Raw genomic sequence first — 18,581 nt, 5'->3', positions numbered from 1 at the left:
TGCAAGCAGACACTTTACCCTCTGAGCCACCAGGGAAGCCCCATTCTTCAGAATAAATAGTCCTAAATAATGAATTATGGCAAAAAAGAGAATATAATCTTGACTTTCTTTTCAACCCCACTGATAATTTCAAAGTCCCATTGACCTACTCTCAAGTTATGATTATTTCCATAACCAGAAGAGCAATTTCAGTTTAATGACAATTTTGTCCAACTGCCTGATAAAGTAATAGGGGCTTACATAAATGTACTTTTATGTTGATAAATTTTCTCAGGCTCCCCTGCTCCCAATTCACGTAGATGTGAAGGTATTAACTGTGGCACCACAACATGAGTTTGAATGACTTCATGGCTTTGTCCCAGCAGCAGCTATCATGCCACACAAGGATTACCATGCCAATGAGACTAATAACAAAGATTTAAAATGATTGGCGTGCCCAGCCCAGAAAATAGTGAATGAATGTTCATGACTATTCACTGGAATCCAGAGACAACATATTATGGAAATTTTAACTTATTTGTGTGAGAAATACAGATATGAGACAAAATAATACATGATACATATGAGTCTGCTAAAACAAAATATTGTCTTAATTTCCCTTTTCTTCTATGATCTGAGCATTGTTTGAATTCCATTTCAGTTTCTTGAAATACATATTTATCAGCAAATCAGTGACTAAGTAGATATTCAGTATTAGTTCAGTCAGTTATATTTTAAGAAGAAAGTGGCTACCCACTCCAGTATTCTTGCCTGGAGAATTCCATAGACAGAGGAGCCTCATGGGCTACAGCCCATGGAGTTGTAATGAGTTGGACATGACTGAGTGACTAACACTTTTATTTTCAAGCATTGTTTTAGCTATTGAACAGTTACTTGGTAATGAAAAATCAATAAACAAACAATCCTTGCCCTTATGAACCTTACTATAAACCATAAGTAAATAGAAATAAAAAGAATATGTATAAAATATGTCAGAGTTAGCCTCATTCTATGAAGATAACAAAACAAGGGGGGAAAAGGGGCAAAAAGAGTGACCCAATGGGGCTTTGCTGTTTTATAAAAGATAATCAGGAAAGATTCTTTGGTAAGGTGATAAAGAACAGAAACATTAAGAATGTGACAGTAGCTGAGTGGATATCAAGGGGAAGAAAAATAGTAATAAATCTACTGTGACTTGAACAGGATAAGTGGGAATGGGGAAAAAGGGGTAGTAAGGGCCAAATGATTTAGGGTTTTGTAGGTCAGTATAAAAACAAAAAAATTTTTTAAATAAGATGAAAAATCTGGGAAGTGTTAAATTTAAACATTGACTTTCATTTTTAAAAGATTGTTCTGGCATTTGGTGTGGAGAAATTGAAAGAATAAGCAAAATTGCAGCATGGAGACAAGTTAATATTATATTCCAGTCATTCAAGCAAAATATGATAATGGTTTAAACCAAATTGGTAATAATATTTGGCATGCCTATTTGATAGACCAAAGAGGAGGATGAATAGGTGGTTAGCTTTGTTGCTGAAAATTCTTAAGTTTGTAACAGATGTAAATTTGGAAGATGTTAGAGTAGAGATTGGAAATGGCAATAGCACCCCACTCCAGTACTCTTGCCTGGAAAATCCCATGGATGGAGGAGCCTGGTAGGCTGCAGTCCATGGGGTCACTGAGGGTCAGATACGACTGAGCAACTTCACTTTCACTTTTCACTTTCATGCATTGGAGAAGGAAATGGCAACCCACTCCAGTGTTCTTGCCTGGAGAATCCCAGGGACGGGGGAGCCTGGTGGGCTGCCGTCTATGGGATCGCACAGAGTCGGACATGGCTGAAGTGACTCAGCAGCAGCAGAGTAGAGATTGTGCCTTAATTTTAGCTTGGAAAAAACAGATTATTTGCAGCAATTCATGTACTAGGGGTCCTTTGGAAGCAGAGGTAGCAGTAAGAATGCAGGCATAGAGACAGAGAAGGAGAAAACTCTAGAGTCGATGTGTATGATTGAGACTGATGTTGCAAGTATTGGACATTTGATTCTGCGAGAACCTCTGGAGAAGTGCACAGATTTCTGGAAGTTTCCATCTAAATGACAGAAGGCTGGGAAATTTATTTATTTATTTGTTCCTGTTCTCCATCATTATCAGATAGTTGTTTCCAGGAGTTTTATATCACTCTGGATATCCCCGCTGTCTTTCCTTCTGGGTCAAATGTTTTTTAAAAAATTCTGGGGAAGAAGATAGAAATGTGCTTAAAGTGGGAACCATGTCACTCTAAGATAATTCAGAGTTTGCATGGAGCTGCCATTAAGCCTGAAATCAGAGGGGGCCTCAAAGAACACAGCATAGAACCAGAGACATCCACTACAGACATTCTATAAACCTAGATGATGAAACGGGATAGGGCTGTCTCTAAGGACTAAAAAAAAGTAAGAAGAATTAGAGAAGAATTCCCCACAACCTGTGGATACTCCCAGTATTTAGAGTTTGGGAAAGTTCAGAAGAACCAACAAAAAGAACCAAAAAGGAACTACTAGTTAAATAAAGAGAACCAAGAATGGATATCTTGAAAGGCAAATAAAGAAAACACATCAAGAAAAGCATTCATTTAAAAAAAGAGTCAAATTCTACTGACAGATAAACTAAGGGTTGAGAATTCATTATTAGATTTATTGATAATGACACTGAAAATAGGATACACAGTCCTGACTGAAATAAACTTAACTGAGATTAGAAAAATAAGATGTGGAAATGAAAGGCAATAAACAAACAGAAAACTCAAGGGGTTTTATAGTGAAAGAAGGTGAAAATATACTGGCATGTTGAGGAGGCTGTGGTATCAAAAACAAATAATATTTTATGAATTATTTTCTAATTCTACTGTAAGTAGCTAATGAGTTAAGCTTGGTTCTGTAGCTCAAAAGAAAATTTGTGACTAGAGAAATATAGCTCTGGTTGAAACATATTGCTTATACACTGCTTGTCCTATAAAATAGAACATTATAAAATAGGATATTTGTTGTTGTTTAGCGACTTCAGTTGTATCTGACTGTTTATGGACTGTAGCCCACTAGACTCCTCTGTCTATGGGATTTCCCAGTTAAGAATACTAGAGCGGGTTACCACTTCCTTCTTTGGGGGACGACCCAAGGATCAAACCTGTGTCTCCTACATTGGCAGGCAGATTCTTTATCACTGAGCCACTAGACAAGCCCAAAATAGAATATACTTCAGAGTAAACATTCATCACTACGTGTTTTTTTCCTTCTACTTCCTCTTCCTTTTCTCACATGTTTTCACCACTGAGCTTAACAATCTCTCACCAATCTTAAGCTGACAGGACAATTGTGTGACAGGCGTGTTGCAGCATGATTTTTCTCTACTTATTTTAAGGTAGGCATATGGGTAAACAAGCTAGAATTTGGGGGCCCCAGCCAATCACAATCCAAGTAAGGAAAAAATTCAACAGCATAATTTCCTGTCCATACCCCCCTGAATAAGAGTGTTGAATGAGATCAATGAAAAAGAATCCCTCAGGGGAACATTTAAGAAGTGGGTGTCTGTGCTAATCCAAAGTGGTCAAATGATATAATGGGTTAAAACAATTAAAAGCATGGTTCGCAAAATCTTCTGAACATTTTAAACTTATCAAGTGGGAGAATTACATCTCTATGAATAGTAATTAGGTGTTTCTGTTGTCAATGACGCCAAGAAGCTGGTTGGTATTGTTCAACTTAAAAGGTAGAATGCTCAAGTTAGTAAATTATAGTTGATGAATTAAAACCCTGTCACATGTTTATATAATAGTTTCATTATTTAATAATATTTAAAGTCCATTAGAAGAAAGTATCATGTAGTGGTTACTAATCCAGGCATTGTGGTATTATAATCTTGGTTGGAATAATATTCCTCAGAAAAATAAATATTATTATTATTGTAAGAAATATAATAAAGAATGTAGTATCAACAATATAAGTAGTCTTACCTCTGCTTTTATCATTTCAACTCTAACTACATTTGTTGAAAAGATGTCAGCACAAATGCATCTTATTTGTTGATTCAGCCTTTATGCTGTTTGCAAAATAGGAAATAACAACTTACTACTTGCTTGAAGAAGACAATTATAATTTGAATGTTATTAAACCACTGAAATATACAAAGATAGATATTTCACTGCCCTCTGTACAAATTAAATAAAGACTTGCCTGCCCACTAGGATTTGTGTTAAGCAATGGCCAGGTTTATATTCATTATTTTTAGTAAATTATACATTTATTAATTATTGAAATGGTACTATGAAGGTAGAATTATTTGGATGAAACTTTAAATGACATAATTTAAATCTAGTATTATTCACAAATAAGCATTTAAATATGAGAAGAAACAACATTTTTAAGAGACTTAACAAAATGTTACTTTCTACTTGAATTCTGTAATTTACAGTTTTCTTTTTTTAAATTACTTTTATTTTACTTTATGTTATTTAAGCTTAAATTCAAGCTGAAAGAAAAGTGTATCCAGTAATGTGGATTATTTACTATTATTCCTGAAATTTATTTTCAATGTAATCTTTCAGTCTCAGGAAGTATTGTAATGATACTCTGCTTTCTTTAAATTCGTAAGGTAATCCATAACTATACTTACAATTTACCCAAGTTATACCTATAATTGCTGTATTATTGAGCTACTAGTCATTTGTGGTTACTGAGTACCTGAAATACTGATGGTCAAAACTGAGATGTGCTGTAACTGTGAAATACACACTGGGTTTCTAACTTTTTGCATGAAAAAATGTAAATTATGTCATTAATAACTTTATACTTGTTACATGTTAAATAGTAATATCTTAGGTATATTTGGCTAAATAAAATGTGGTTAATTCAAGTTTACAGAGTCTCTTCTTATTTTTTTAATGTGGTCATTAAAGTTTTTTAATTAAAGACATACATATATTCTGGCTGGCTAAATTCTAAGGTAGTCCCCAAGATCCTAGCCTCTGGTATACAAACACCCTCTTCCGGATAATCAATTAAGCATAAATCTAGATGACACTTTAAAGGGATTTTGTAGGTGTTTAAGGTCCTAAATCAGGAGAAGGAAATGGCAACCTACTCCAGTACTCTTGCCTGGAGAATTTCATTGACAGAATAGCCTGGCAGGCTCCAGTCCAGGGGCTCACAAAGAGTTGGACATGACTGAAGCAACTTAGCAAAGTCACAAATCTGTTGATCTTAAGAAAGAGAGATGGTTGAAGTGGGCTGGACCTAATTATGTGAGCCCTTTATTTCCTGCACTTGGTTACAGAAAAGGACATCTGAAGTGTTCTCTGTCTGACCTGAAAGAAAGTAAACATCCTTGCTCTGAAATGACTGTGAGAAGTGTCTTTGGTGGAGACACGATTCAGTCTATAGCAGATGGTACATGGTAAGCAACTGCCTGTAAGCAGCTGAAAATCGTCCCTGCTTGATACCTAGCAGGAAAACAACCTCAGTCCTATAACTTCTAGGAATTAAACCCAGTAAGTTTGGAAGAGGATCCTGAGGTCTAGATGAGAAACATAAGTATGGCTTAACCCAATGATTTTAGCCGAGTGAGACCCTGAGCATAATGTTTAGCCCAGTGAGACCCAAAGAAGAATATTTTATTGTTCCCAGATTTCCTACCTACAGACATAATGAAAATAAATAGATGTTTTTTAAACTGCTGAGTTTGTGGTAATTTGTTATGCAGCAAGAGAAAATAATGCATGCAGCTCATATTTCATCAAACAGTAGTTACCCAACAGTGACAATTCTAGGTATGATGTGGTTAGAAAAACTGTAAAAGTCTTCAGTGATATCCTCAACTTAAAGGTGGTTTTGAAAATGGAGTGGCTTCTTCCCTAATATCTCTCTCCTGATTCTTTATTCATCAAACATATGCATAATATTTTCATGGGGTAGTTACTGGGGACTGCAGTGTAAAAAAGCTATCATCTTGTACTCATGGAAATCAATATATAAAATCTATTTTGAATGATATAATGTAAACAATCTTTGCTTTGTAATTCATATTTTATTTATTTATTTATTTTAATAATTCCTTTATTTCTCATGTGTTCCCCATCCTGGACCCTCCTCCCTCCTCCCTCCCCATACCATCCCTCTGGGTCATCCCAGTGCACCAGCCCCAAGAATCTAGCATCGTGCATTGAACCTGGACTGGCATCTCGTTTCATACATGACATTTCACATGTTTCAATGCCATTCTCCCAAATCTTCCCACCCTCTCCCTCACCCACAGAGTCCATAAGCCTGTTCTATACATCAGTGTCTCTTTTGCTGTCTCGTATACAGGGTTATCGTTACCATCTTTCTAAATTCCATATATATGTGTTAGTATACTGTATTGGTGTTTTTCCTTCTGGCTTACTTCACTCTGTATAATAGGCTCCAGTTTCATCCACCTCATTAGAACGGATTCAAATGTATTCTTTTTAATGGCTGAGTAATACTCCATTGTGTATATGTACCACAGCTTTCTTATCCATTCATCTGCTGATGGACATCTAGGTTGCTTCCATGTCCTGGCTATTATAAACAGTGCTGCGATGAACATTGGGGTACACGTGTCTCTTTCCCTTCTGGTTTCCTCAGTGTGTATGCCTCAACATAGTAAAAGCTATATATGACAAACCAACAGCAAACATTATCCTCAATGGTGAAAAATTGAAAGCATTTCCTCTAAAGTCAGGAACAAGACAAGGGTGCCCACTTTCACCATTACTATTCAACATAGTTTTGGAAGTTTTGGCCACAGCAATCAGAGCAGAAAAAGAAATAAAAGGAATCCAAATTGGAAAAGAAGAAGTAAAACTCTCACTATTTGCAGATGACATGATCCTCTACATAGAAAACCCTAAAGACTCCACCAGAAAATTACTAGAACTAATCAATGATTATAGTAAAGTTGCAGGATATAAAATCAACACACAGAAATCCCTTGCATTCCTATACACTAATAATGGGAAAACAGAAAGAGAAATTAAGGAAACAATTCCATTCACCATTGCAACGAAAAGAATAAAATACTTAGGAATATATTTACCTAAAGAAACTAAAGACCTATATATAGAAAACTATAAAGCACTGGTGAAAGAAATCAAAGAGGACACTAATAGATGGAGAAATATACCATGTTCATGGATTGGAAGAATCAATATAGTGAAAATGAGTATACTACCCAAAGCAATTTATAGATTCAATGCAATCCCTATCAAGCTACCAACAGTATTCTTCACAGAGCTAGAACAAATAATTTCACAATTTGTATGGAAATACAAAAAACCTCGAATAGCCAAAGCGATCTTGAGAAAGAAAAATGGAACTGGAGGAATCAACCTACCTGACTTCAGGTTCTACTACAAAGCCAAGTTATCCAGACAGTATGGTACTGGCACAAAGACAGAAATATAGATCAATGGAACAAAATAGAAAGCCCAGAGATAAATCCACGCACATATGGACACCTTATCTTTGACAAAGGAGGCAAGAATATACAATGGATTAAAGACAATCTCTTTAACAAGTGGTGCTGGGAAATCTGGTCAACCACTTGTAAAAGAATGAAACTAGAACACTTTCTAACACCATATACAAAAATAAACTCAAAATGGATTAAAGATCTCAATGTAAGACCAGAAACTATAAAACTCCTAGAGGAGAACATAGGCAAAACACTCTCTGACATACATCACAGCAGGATCCTCTATGACCCACCTCCCAGAATATTGGAAATAAAAGCAAAAATAAACAAATGGGACCTAATTAAACTTAAAAGCTTCTGCACATCAAAGGAAACTATTAGCAAGGTGAAAAGACAGCCTTCAGAATGGGAGAAAATAATAGCAAATGAAGCAACCGACAAACAACTAATCTCAAAAATATACAAGCAACTCCTACAGCTCAACTCCAGAAAAATAAATGACCCAATCAAAAAATGGGCCAAAGATCTAAATAGACATTTCTCCAAAGAAGACATACAGATGGCTAACAAACACATGAAAAGATGCTCAACATCACTCGTTATCAGAGAAATGCAAATCAAAACCACTATGAGATACCATTTCACAGCAGTCAGAATGGCTGCGATCCAAAAGTCTATAATTCATATTTTAATGTGTACGATTGCATTTAGCTACCTTTCATTCCTAAACTCAACCAGTTCAATATAAAAATTAATTGTATTTAACTAACCACAGCTTATTAAAATGGAAAAACAAGAAACAGATTAATCCAGACCTTCTTTAAGTGCACCAGTTAATAATTTCTACAAAAATCTATTATGAAAGTCATTTGGACATTGGAGAAATTTTTATAACTTTAGGTGCATGAAAGCTAGCCTTGAAGAAGCTGCTGCTGCTGCTGCTGCTAAGTCGCTTCAGTTGTGTTCGACTTTGTGTGACCCCAGAGATGGCAGCCACCAGGCTCCCCTGTCCCTGGGATTCTCCAGGCAAGAACACTGGAGTGGGTTGCCATTTCCTTCTCCGATGCATGAAAGGAAAAGTAAAAGCTACCTCTCCACAAACTTCCATTCCAGTAACATTCTTAAAATTAATGCAAGAGCATTAGGAAATGTCTCCAAAAGTATCTGCTTATGCAAAAAGTCATGAAAGAAAGAAATTGGAACTAGCAGTTTTTACCACAAGATTAGAGGGCAGAATCAGTAAATATGAATCCAACTCAGGAGAGTCACAAACTGACCATTCTACAGATGGTTTAGAGAGCAACCAGCTCAGATAATAATTAGAAAATGGAGAACGCTGGTAGGATCAGGGAAATACTAGTAACTGGGATAAAAATGGTAGCATTTCATGCCTTCAGGATATAAAGATTTATTAATTTAAAAAAAAAAGTAAGTTGAGTAAAAACTCAAGGAGGAGGGGGTGTTTTACAAAGCTAAAGAAGCACATTAAAATGCTTCCTGTCTTACCAATGGATGGAATATCAAGAGAAGTGAATTTATTTGAAATTAATTTTACACTAATTACATTTAGAATGGTCCTTGGTTAGAGACAAGGCTTCCTTTGTCTCTTGTGGCTCAGCTGGTAAGGAATCCGACTGCAGTGCAGGAGACCTGGGTTCAATCTCTGGGTTTGAAAGGTCCCCTGGAAAAGGGAAAAGCTGCCCAGTCCAGTATTTGGGCCTGGAGAATTCCATGGACTGTATAGTCCATGGGGGTGCAAAGAGTCAGACACAACTCTGCGACTTTCATTTTCACTTTCACTTAGTGAGAGAAACTGAACACAGAGAAGAATGTGTACTACTAATTTAGTTTTCATGGTTATAATAATGTAAACTCTATTTGTTGCCTTACATCTTTTGACTTAGCTTCCCAGACAGAGCTTCCCAGGTGGCTCTAGTGGTAAAAAAAAAAAACCTATCTGCCAATGCAGGTCAGACATAAAACAAACCAGTTTTATTTCTGGATCAGGGAAGGCCCCTGGAGAAAGGAATGGCAATCTACTCCAGTATTATTTTTTTCTAATTTATTTATTGTTTAATTGAAGGATAATTGCTTATCAGAATTTTGTTGTTTTCTGTCAAACCTTAACATGAATCAGCTGTAGGTGTGTGTATATATATATATATATATATACACACATATATATATAGGTATATATATGTATATATATACCTTCCCTCTTGAATCTCCCTCCCATCTCCCTCCAATGGAGAATCCCATGGACAGAGGAGCCTGGCAGGCTGTAGTTCATAGGGTCGTACAGAGTCGGACATGACTGAAGGGACTCAGCACAGCACAGCAAGGACAGAGAATAAATATATTGATGTCTGATTTTCAGATAAGTAAAATGACATCAAACTTTAAAAGGTAAAGGTCTACATAGTATAAGATACCGAATTACACACTTGTAATTAGAAGTATTATAGAAGACTGCTGTTACTCAGATGGAAATCAAGAAAACAATAATACAAAGGAAAAACACAGGACTATAGCATATTTTTCTGAAAGTTTAGAGGTAACAAAAAGTTAAGATGATATTAAACTGTAAATGTCATTCATTGGTGGTATGAATCGAAAGTGGAAATTGAAAGTAGTCAAAGGAATTATTTAAGTTCTCATCTTTAATAAAGAATAAATAACTTTTTTGCAACAGGTTTGCTGCCAGGACACAGGTGTCATGAAAACCGCCATTAAACCTAAGCAAACATGGGAAAGGAAGAGACCCACATCATCATTGTTGTCACTAGATACGTAGATTCAGGGAAGTCTACCATGACTGGCCATCTGATCTACAAATGTGGTGGGATTGACAAGAAAACAATTAAAAGTTCGAGAAGGAGGCTGCTGAGATGTGAAAGGGCTCCTTCATGTATGCCTGGGTCTTGGACAAACTGAAAGCTGAACGTGAGTGTGGTATCACCACTGATATCTCCCTGTGGAAATTCGAGAACCAGCAAACACTATGTGGCCATCATTGATGTCCCAGGACACAGGGGCTTCATCAAATACATGATTACAGGCACATCCCAGGCTGGATGTGCTGTCCTGATTGTTGCTGCTGGTGTTGGTGAATTTGAAGCTGGTATTTCCACAAAAGGGAAGACCTGTGAGCATGTCCTTCTGGCTTTCATTCTGGATGTGAAACAACTAATTGTTGGAGTTAACAAAGTGGATTCCACCAAGCCATGCTATAGCCAGAAGACATAGGAGAAAATTGTTAAGGAAGTCAGCACCTATATTAAGAAAATTGGCTACAATCCTGAGACAGTAACATTTCTGCCAATTTCTGGCTGGAATGGTGACAACATGCTGGAGCCAAGTGCTAACATGCCATGGTTCAGGAGATGGAAAGTCACCCACATGGATGTCAATGTCAGTGGAACCACCCTGCTTGAAGCTCTGGATTGCATCCTGCCACCAGCTTGCCCAAGTGACCAGCCCTTGTATTTGCCCCTCCAAGATGTCTATACAATCGGTGGCATTGGTGCTGCCCCTATGGGTTGAGTGGAGACTGGTGTTCTCATACTTGGCCTGGTAGTCACCTTTGCTCCGGTCAGTGTAACAACTGAAGTCTGTTGAAATGCACCATGAAGCATTGAGTGAAGGTCTTCCTGGGGAGTGTGGGCTTCCACGTCAAGAACGTGTCTGTCAGAGATGTTTGTCATAACACTGTGGCTGGCGACAGCAAAAGTGACCCACCAATGGAAGCAGCTGGCTTCACAGCTCAGGTGATCATTTTGAACCATCCACGCCAAATCAGTGCTGGATAGGCCCCTGCACTAGATTGTCACACAGTTCACATTGCTTGCAAGTTTGCTGAGTTGCAGGAGGAGATTGATCATTGTTCTGGGGAAAAGCTAGAAGATGGCCCCAAACTCTTGAAATTTGGTGATGCCACCATTGTTGATATGGTTCCTGGCCAGCCCATGCGTTTTGAGAAGTTTTCTGACTATCCTCCCCTGGGCCATTTTGCTGTGTGTGACATGAGACCGACAATTGCCATGGGTGTCATCCAAGCAGTGGACAAGAAGGCATCTGGAGCTGGCAAGGTCACCAAGTCCGCCCAGAAAGCTCAGAAGGCTAAATGAATATTACTCCCAATATCTGCTGCCCTGGTCTTAATCAGTGGTGGAAGAATGGTCTCAGAACTGTTTGTCTCAACTGGCCATTGAAGTTTAATAGTAAAAGACTGGTTAATGATAACAATACATCATAAAACCTTCAGAAGGAAAGGAGAATGGTTTGTGGACCATATGCTTTGTGTGTGGCAGCTCTAAGTAATTAATTAATTTTTAAAATTAATTAAATTAATTTTAAAATTAATACTTTTTAATGGAAGCAACTTGACCAAAAATCTGTCACAGAGTTTGAGACCCATTAAAAAAAAAAAAAAAGTGTGTCTGGACCTACTGTATAGCATGGGGAACTCCACTCAGTGCTATGTAATGGTCTATATAGGAAAAGAATCTAAAAAAAGAGTGGATATATGTATAACTGATTCTCTTTGCTGTATACATGAAACTACACAACACTGTAAGTCAACTATACTCCAATAAAAAAATTAAAAATAATAATAATAATAAAAAAAGAAACCTGTGTCTTATTTTGCTCAACTTTGTAACTTCCTATACTATTACTTTAGAAAGAATTGTTCATAACCTATTTCTGGTGAAACCGTTTTCTATTTATGGGTTTGTAGTTCTGATGGAGAAGGAAGTGGCAACCCACTCCAGTGTTCTTGCCTGGAGAATCCCAGGACAGCAGGGTCTGGTGGGCTGCCATCTATGGGGTTGCACAGAGTCAGACACGACTGAAGCAACTTAGCAGCAGCAGCAGCAGTTCTGAAGTGGAGCTTCAGGTTTGTTAACCTTGTGTTGAGAACTCATCTGTTTTAAGAAATATCTTGAGAAACACTGATGTAACACTTTACAGGTTAGGATAGATGAGTAAAGAATAACTATTTTATATGTAAACAAGTGTGTAAGGTCAGATTCCATAGTATAAAAGTTCCTGTTGCATTTGCTTTCCTGGATCACTCATCCTGGGGAAGCCAGCTGCCATGTCATGAGGACACTCAAAAGGCTGTGCAGAAAGGGTGACGAGCTGACATCTCCTGCCATCGGCCAACATCAACTTGTCATTGCTTATGTCATTAGTTAGAAAAACAGAAGGACTCCAAGTGGCCCAAACTAGTTTGTTTTAGCCCCAGCTAATAATAACATGATATTTTGCTACTTTTGAGCCATCACATTTATTTTCCCTCTTTGTTTTTGGACAAAACTGGGGATGACAGACAAATAAGGATGCAGGAATATATGAATTCCTAAAAAAAATTATCCACCTCATCTTGACATTTACTTTGCATATGTTCCAATATAACAATACTTGGAATTCTAGATAGTCTATGAATGAAACAAATTAAACATCTGTTAACACCCCCAAGTAATTATTTATAATTTGGAGATATCAATATTTTGGCAAAAATTTAAAATATATTTATGTGTGAGGTGAGTTGAGTTCAAGCAATTCTTTTGATTTTGAAAACTCCAAAATAATTATTTTCAGACATCTTCAGCATAGGCTTCATGTTTTCGACTTTCACTATCTATGAAAGTAAACACTTTTACTTTGAAATTCTGGAATAGGTTTTATTTATCCTATTTAAGATAGGATAAGTATTTCATCAAAATTATTATTAAAGATTTATTATTATTAAAGATTTAAGAGCTCTTGTAAAACAACTTGTATATAAGTGAAAATAAAATAAATCTAGGTGAATTCCTTCAGATTTATTTTATTTTCACTTATATACCAGTGAATTCCTTTAGGGTCACTAAATAGTGAGAACTGAACCACTTCACAACACTAAACAACAATACCACTACTACATTGGCATCTACAGTAAATAAATCACTGATCAGGTCATGTATTTTGATTTACAGATAAACACCAATTTCTATTCCAGAAATATCACCTAACAGCTTACACTGAAAATTTAAAGGTAAGTAAGAAACTTTTAAGAGTACCACTAACACAGAGCTGAATCAAGTAAAGCATCGTTTTCCTCATCTCCAACAGCCAACCAAACTTTGGAAACAATCCAACTTTATCCATTGTTAGTATCACTTAGTTCAGATTCAGCATCATCTCTGGATTTAGGTTCCTAGCAAGCCTTTCTATGTCTAGAAATAGCCACTGAAGAATGTGGTTCAACACATCCCTTGGATGCTTAAATATGATCCCTGATGAAAATCCTATAATGATTGTCTATTTTCCTGATGCCTATTTCACTGTGCACCAAATTCCTTAACATTGTAGCAAGTCCCCTTGTAACTTATAACTTAGCCTCTCACTCTCTTTCACAACTTAAAATTTACTTGCAGCTACTCAATTGTGCAATGCTACACTAATCTCAAAGAGATTACTCATTTTGTTCTCTCTTTGCCTGCAGTGCCCTTCAGTCAACCCACCCCACTAGGACCTAGGTAACCTCTCCTCCTCTGTAAGACTGTAAGAGTATGAGAGTCATTGGTGTGTGTGTGTGTGTATGGGTGTGTTTGGTGTGGGAAGGGGATTTTCATTCCTTAAATTTTAAACTGTTTGGTAAATTTTTGTTTGCAGACTATGACAAGTAGATTGACTCAATACCTTGTCCTGTCTATTTATTCACATTTAACTGTTTATTATGCATTGTTTCACATTTGTTATTTTCCTACATATTGTTCTATCTCTGTATGCCACTATAGCCAGGCTCATTTCTATATAATTACATCTCAAGGTGATTATTTTCAGAGAACTAAACTAATAGCCAAAATAATTTAAGTTAAAGGTATCCCTCAAATGTTGAGAAAACTGCCCCCAGGAGCTTAGTCCTGGTGTTTATAGTATTTTGAAAATGTACAAGAAGTCCATAATGGCCCAGAAATGTGTAATGATGAAAATAATTACATTTTATTCAAAGAGAGATCTGATTTAAAATAATAAAACTTGATCCAATGCAAAATAATCACACATTATCTTTGTGATATGTTGCCTTCTTAGCAAAGGAAAAGAAACTCTACAATTTATGATACTCTTGTATCAACCTTCTCTCCATGTCAGAAGAAAAGATGAATATACAAAGTATTCCTTTATTTAATTATTTCATCGGCATCAACTATTTTACAAACTTTTCCCTTACATTTCATCTCGAATGCCTGATCTTCTCTATGATCCTATGGTCAAAAATTAAACAAATTTAAACATAACTTGAAATTGGTTAGTCATAGCCGCTCAGTTAATCTCTTAACCAACTTCATGAATATGCTGTCTCTGGTCCTGTAGGCTCTCTGAAGTTCAAACTGTCCAAATTTCTTGACTGAGACTTGAAACAACCTTCTAAGGAATTAATATTTTCTGTCCTAAATACTCCAGCAAATCAGTATTCCTTAATAGTATGATAATACCAACTGTTCCTTAAATCTCTTCAACAATTATCCTTCAACTTTTTTTTTTTTAATAAAGCCTAAACTTTTTATCAAGGTATACAAAAACCCTTTAACTATTTGTTCCTAGGCAACTTATCCAGAACTATCTTCCCTTTCTTTCACTCTCCTCACGCTCAATCCTCAGCCACACACAACTAATTCATGCTTATAAAATGCTTCTCTACATTTGCCTTCCTCCCCTCTTCTCCTCCACAAGAGAACTCCACTTACTAAACCAGAACTTCAACCTTCTTTATGATGTTTCTCCACCCCAACCCCACCCCAGTCCCACCGAGGCTGCAACCTTCCTTCCTGAGCTCCTATAGCATTTTGCACAAGGCTCTATCTAACAATGACATATTTTATCGTGATTTTCTTCTATCAGGCTTTAATTCATTCAAATAAGTTTTACTAGACTGCCCTGTGCCATGTCCTAGAAATTCAAAGATGTAAAAAACCACCCTGTCCCAAGGAAAATATTAAAATTTAAAAATAACTATACTTCAGTAAAATTAAAAAAAAAATAAAAAGCTAACAAAAAGATACACAATTATAGTCAACTATTAATTTGTATGATAGGTGTATTAGAACATGACTGAAACATCAAAAAATAATTTCTAGAGCAGATGACATTGGAGCTGAAATTTCGTCATTCTTGTCTTTGTCACCAAAGACAATATCTCAATTAATATTGAATTTTGAAAAACCTGGAGTGAATAAGCAAAGTTCACAGAACACTTTACCTTTAAATATAATGTCTCCGAAAAGAAACATTATTTTATTAACTGTAATATGTTTGATCAGTGGCTATGACCTGGACGAGGTTGGGCCCATACATATCTTAAAAAAAAAAAGTTGCATTTATTCACAAGATCTCTATCAGGGATGAATATTTCTCAGGTTTCAGTCACTTTAAACTACTCTGATATGAGGTTAGGTACTTACTTTGGTAAACTGACGCTTCATTTTAACATTTGTTAAATTTAAGGCACTTCATAAAAGGTAAAAAGAAAAACTGGTTTATTTTTCTAATACTAATTTTAGATTCTGCCCATATTGATTCTTTCTTTACTTGATTTTTTAAAGAGAATAAATTATTCTACACACTCTCCCCCTGACTCCTCAGTTCTTCACAAGAGGCAATACATCATGGCTACGAATCACTAATTAATACTTCACAACAGAGATTGATGAGCCATTGCAACTTCTCTGAAAGTATGCTAAGTTTCAGAATCTGAATTGTCATTAGTCATAAAAATACTGACATAATGATTAAGTTTAACTAGGTAATTCTACCCCAATTTAAGTTTCCGGTAACAAGCCAAACTCAGAATCCATTCATTTATTTAACTGCAATCATGAATACAAGAACTGTATTCAAAATTTTTATGCTATTCAAATTGTTTCTAACACTCAACTGGTGAGTTCACCAGCTCATGACAAATAATTACATCACTTATTTATATGTTTGTCAAAGTAATATATTACCTTCCCCTGGGAAGCTCATTGTACTTCCTAGTAAACCGAAATTATGCTCTACTGTATTATACACACACAAATGAAAAGGAGAGGAGGAAAGGAGGATGTATCAGTGCAGAATGAAACAGTAAACAGTCACTAAGTCAACTTCTTACCAGAAAAGTGACTGAACAAATGTGTCACAGTAGTAGTGGATTAGCCTGTACTTCCAGAGAAATAAGATATTTATCTAGAATTTTGACAAATATATTGTGCCTTTGATGGGCTTCCCAGGTGGCACTAGTGGTAAAGAATCAGCCTGCCAATGCAGGAGAGTTCGATCCCTGGGTTGGGAAGATCCCCCAGAAGAGGAAATGGCAACCCACTCCAGTGTTTGTGGCTGGGAAATCCCATAGACAGAAGAGCCTGGACGGCTGCAGTTCACAGGGCCACAAGGAGTCAGACACAACTGAACACACAGCTGCACACTGTGCCTTTGATGGAATGTTTTGTTGTGATATTTTTGCTTTCTATTCAGTATATAGTTTCACAGGACTCTGTTGAATATCTGGTGGTGATGACAATCTGAAGTGAAGTTAGGAAACTTTCTCTCACCTTCAAGAATATTTAACAGGAGCTAGGCCTTAGTCCTCTGAATAAGGATCTCTTTTTTAATCCTGTTTCTTTGATAACTAAGTTGTTGAATACGTATGCTATATTTGAAACTTTTATTGTCCAGACCCTAGTGAAATAATTTCTGGTTCTTAAAGCAGAACTGCTTTCATTTTTTTAAAGGTAACAAAACTGTTAGAACACTGAAAAAATATCCCTGTGTTCACAAATACTATGTTATAATCAGTGCAAACTATTAAATTTAAATCTAAGCAAACTCCTAGACTGAATTTGGGCTAAAGTCTGGAAGTAGACTCAGAGATGAACAGTACAAGGATGGCTGGATCATGCTGAATTTGTCACGGTAAAATGACCATTTGGGATATATTTTAGTGAAGCAGTAACAGGGTCCATTACCTCCAGGATCTGCTAATTCCACTTTAAGATTCTAAAGCAAAGTAAGGGCTAGTCCAGCTGGATGCATGTTGTTCCCCTGTGATTCTGTCTTGATTGGTGCAGTGTCTGCCATATCAAAGAATAAGCAATTAAACACCTTCTTAGAAATATCTTCCAAAATAAAATACAAAATAAATTTCATGTCAAGAATATGCTTAACTCTTTTATCTGTCTCTTTCACTCTTTTTCTTAAAAGAAACTAGACATGATATATTATTTCTTGAATATTCCAAACTACTACTTCACATGAAAGATTTAAAAATTTTAGCCTTTCAATAATCCTTTGAAATAATTTATGTGTTAATCACCAGTTCTGACATGTAGGTTTATGCATTGCCTTTATGACAATCCAGTTGAATGGCAAGAACAGATGTGGATGCTTATTTTGTTATTTATGGTCTTTTTTACTGCAATGGTAAATGTGAAAATCCATCAAACTCTTGAATATTTTTGTGAATATGAAAAATTTCAGATGATTGCATCTGTTTTGTTCTACACCTCACTGGGATTATTCTTTTTTTTTAATAATGATTAAGTATAGTCTGATTTACAATTAACTAAGCTTATATTTTAATTGTCCTTATTTTATTTCTGTTTTTATGAATCTTCTTTTGGTGGTATTTACAAACATAGGACTGAAAATAGAGAGGGGAAGGTCTAAAATATTAGAAAAGAAGCTAATAGCTTAATTTTGTATAATATTTGCACTGTATCATAAAAATCTGTACAAGTACATAATACCGACTGAAGTATATAAAATATTAGGTGAGCTTCAAAGTAAAGAAGTATTGTGTCTTATTCTTTAAGTTGAAGGTTTGAAATATTCAACAATTCTGAAATTCTTATAGTATCTCATTAAAAATTTATGATGAGAATGTAAGACTAACTTTTTTTCTGTAAATTAAAAATTTGTTGCTAGGGGTATTTGTTAACAAATGTACATATCCCACTCCCTATTCCTTGTTGATTAATGGTTGTTGGCCTCACTTCTTTTTCTGTAACAAATTTCACTTTTTAAATATCCTTATATGCTGTTAGAAAAGCAATATTCATACACATACAAGCAAGTAAAGAACTTATTATCAGTTTCATTCTGTCATATAT

The 18,581-nt window shown here is 35.9% G+C and overlaps 1 pseudogene; it reads left to right on the top strand.

Annotated features, from left to right (window-relative positions):
* Positions 1-10,191: 10,191 nt before the first annotated feature.
* LOC109558121 (elongation factor 1-alpha 1 pseudogene) lies at positions 10,192-11,573 on the top strand (annotated as a pseudogene).
* The last annotated feature ends 7,008 nt before the right edge of the window (positions 11,574-18,581 follow it).

The sequence above is a fragment of the Bos indicus genome, chromosome 4, assembly GCF_029378745.1.
Source record: "Bos indicus isolate NIAB-ARS_2022 breed Sahiwal x Tharparkar chromosome 4, NIAB-ARS_B.indTharparkar_mat_pri_1.0, whole genome shotgun sequence".
Classification (NCBI taxonomy): Eukaryota; Metazoa; Chordata; class Mammalia; order Artiodactyla; family Bovidae; genus Bos; species Bos indicus.
Note: the sequence above shows the minus strand (reverse complement) of the source record. Positions and strands in the feature narration are given on the sequence as shown.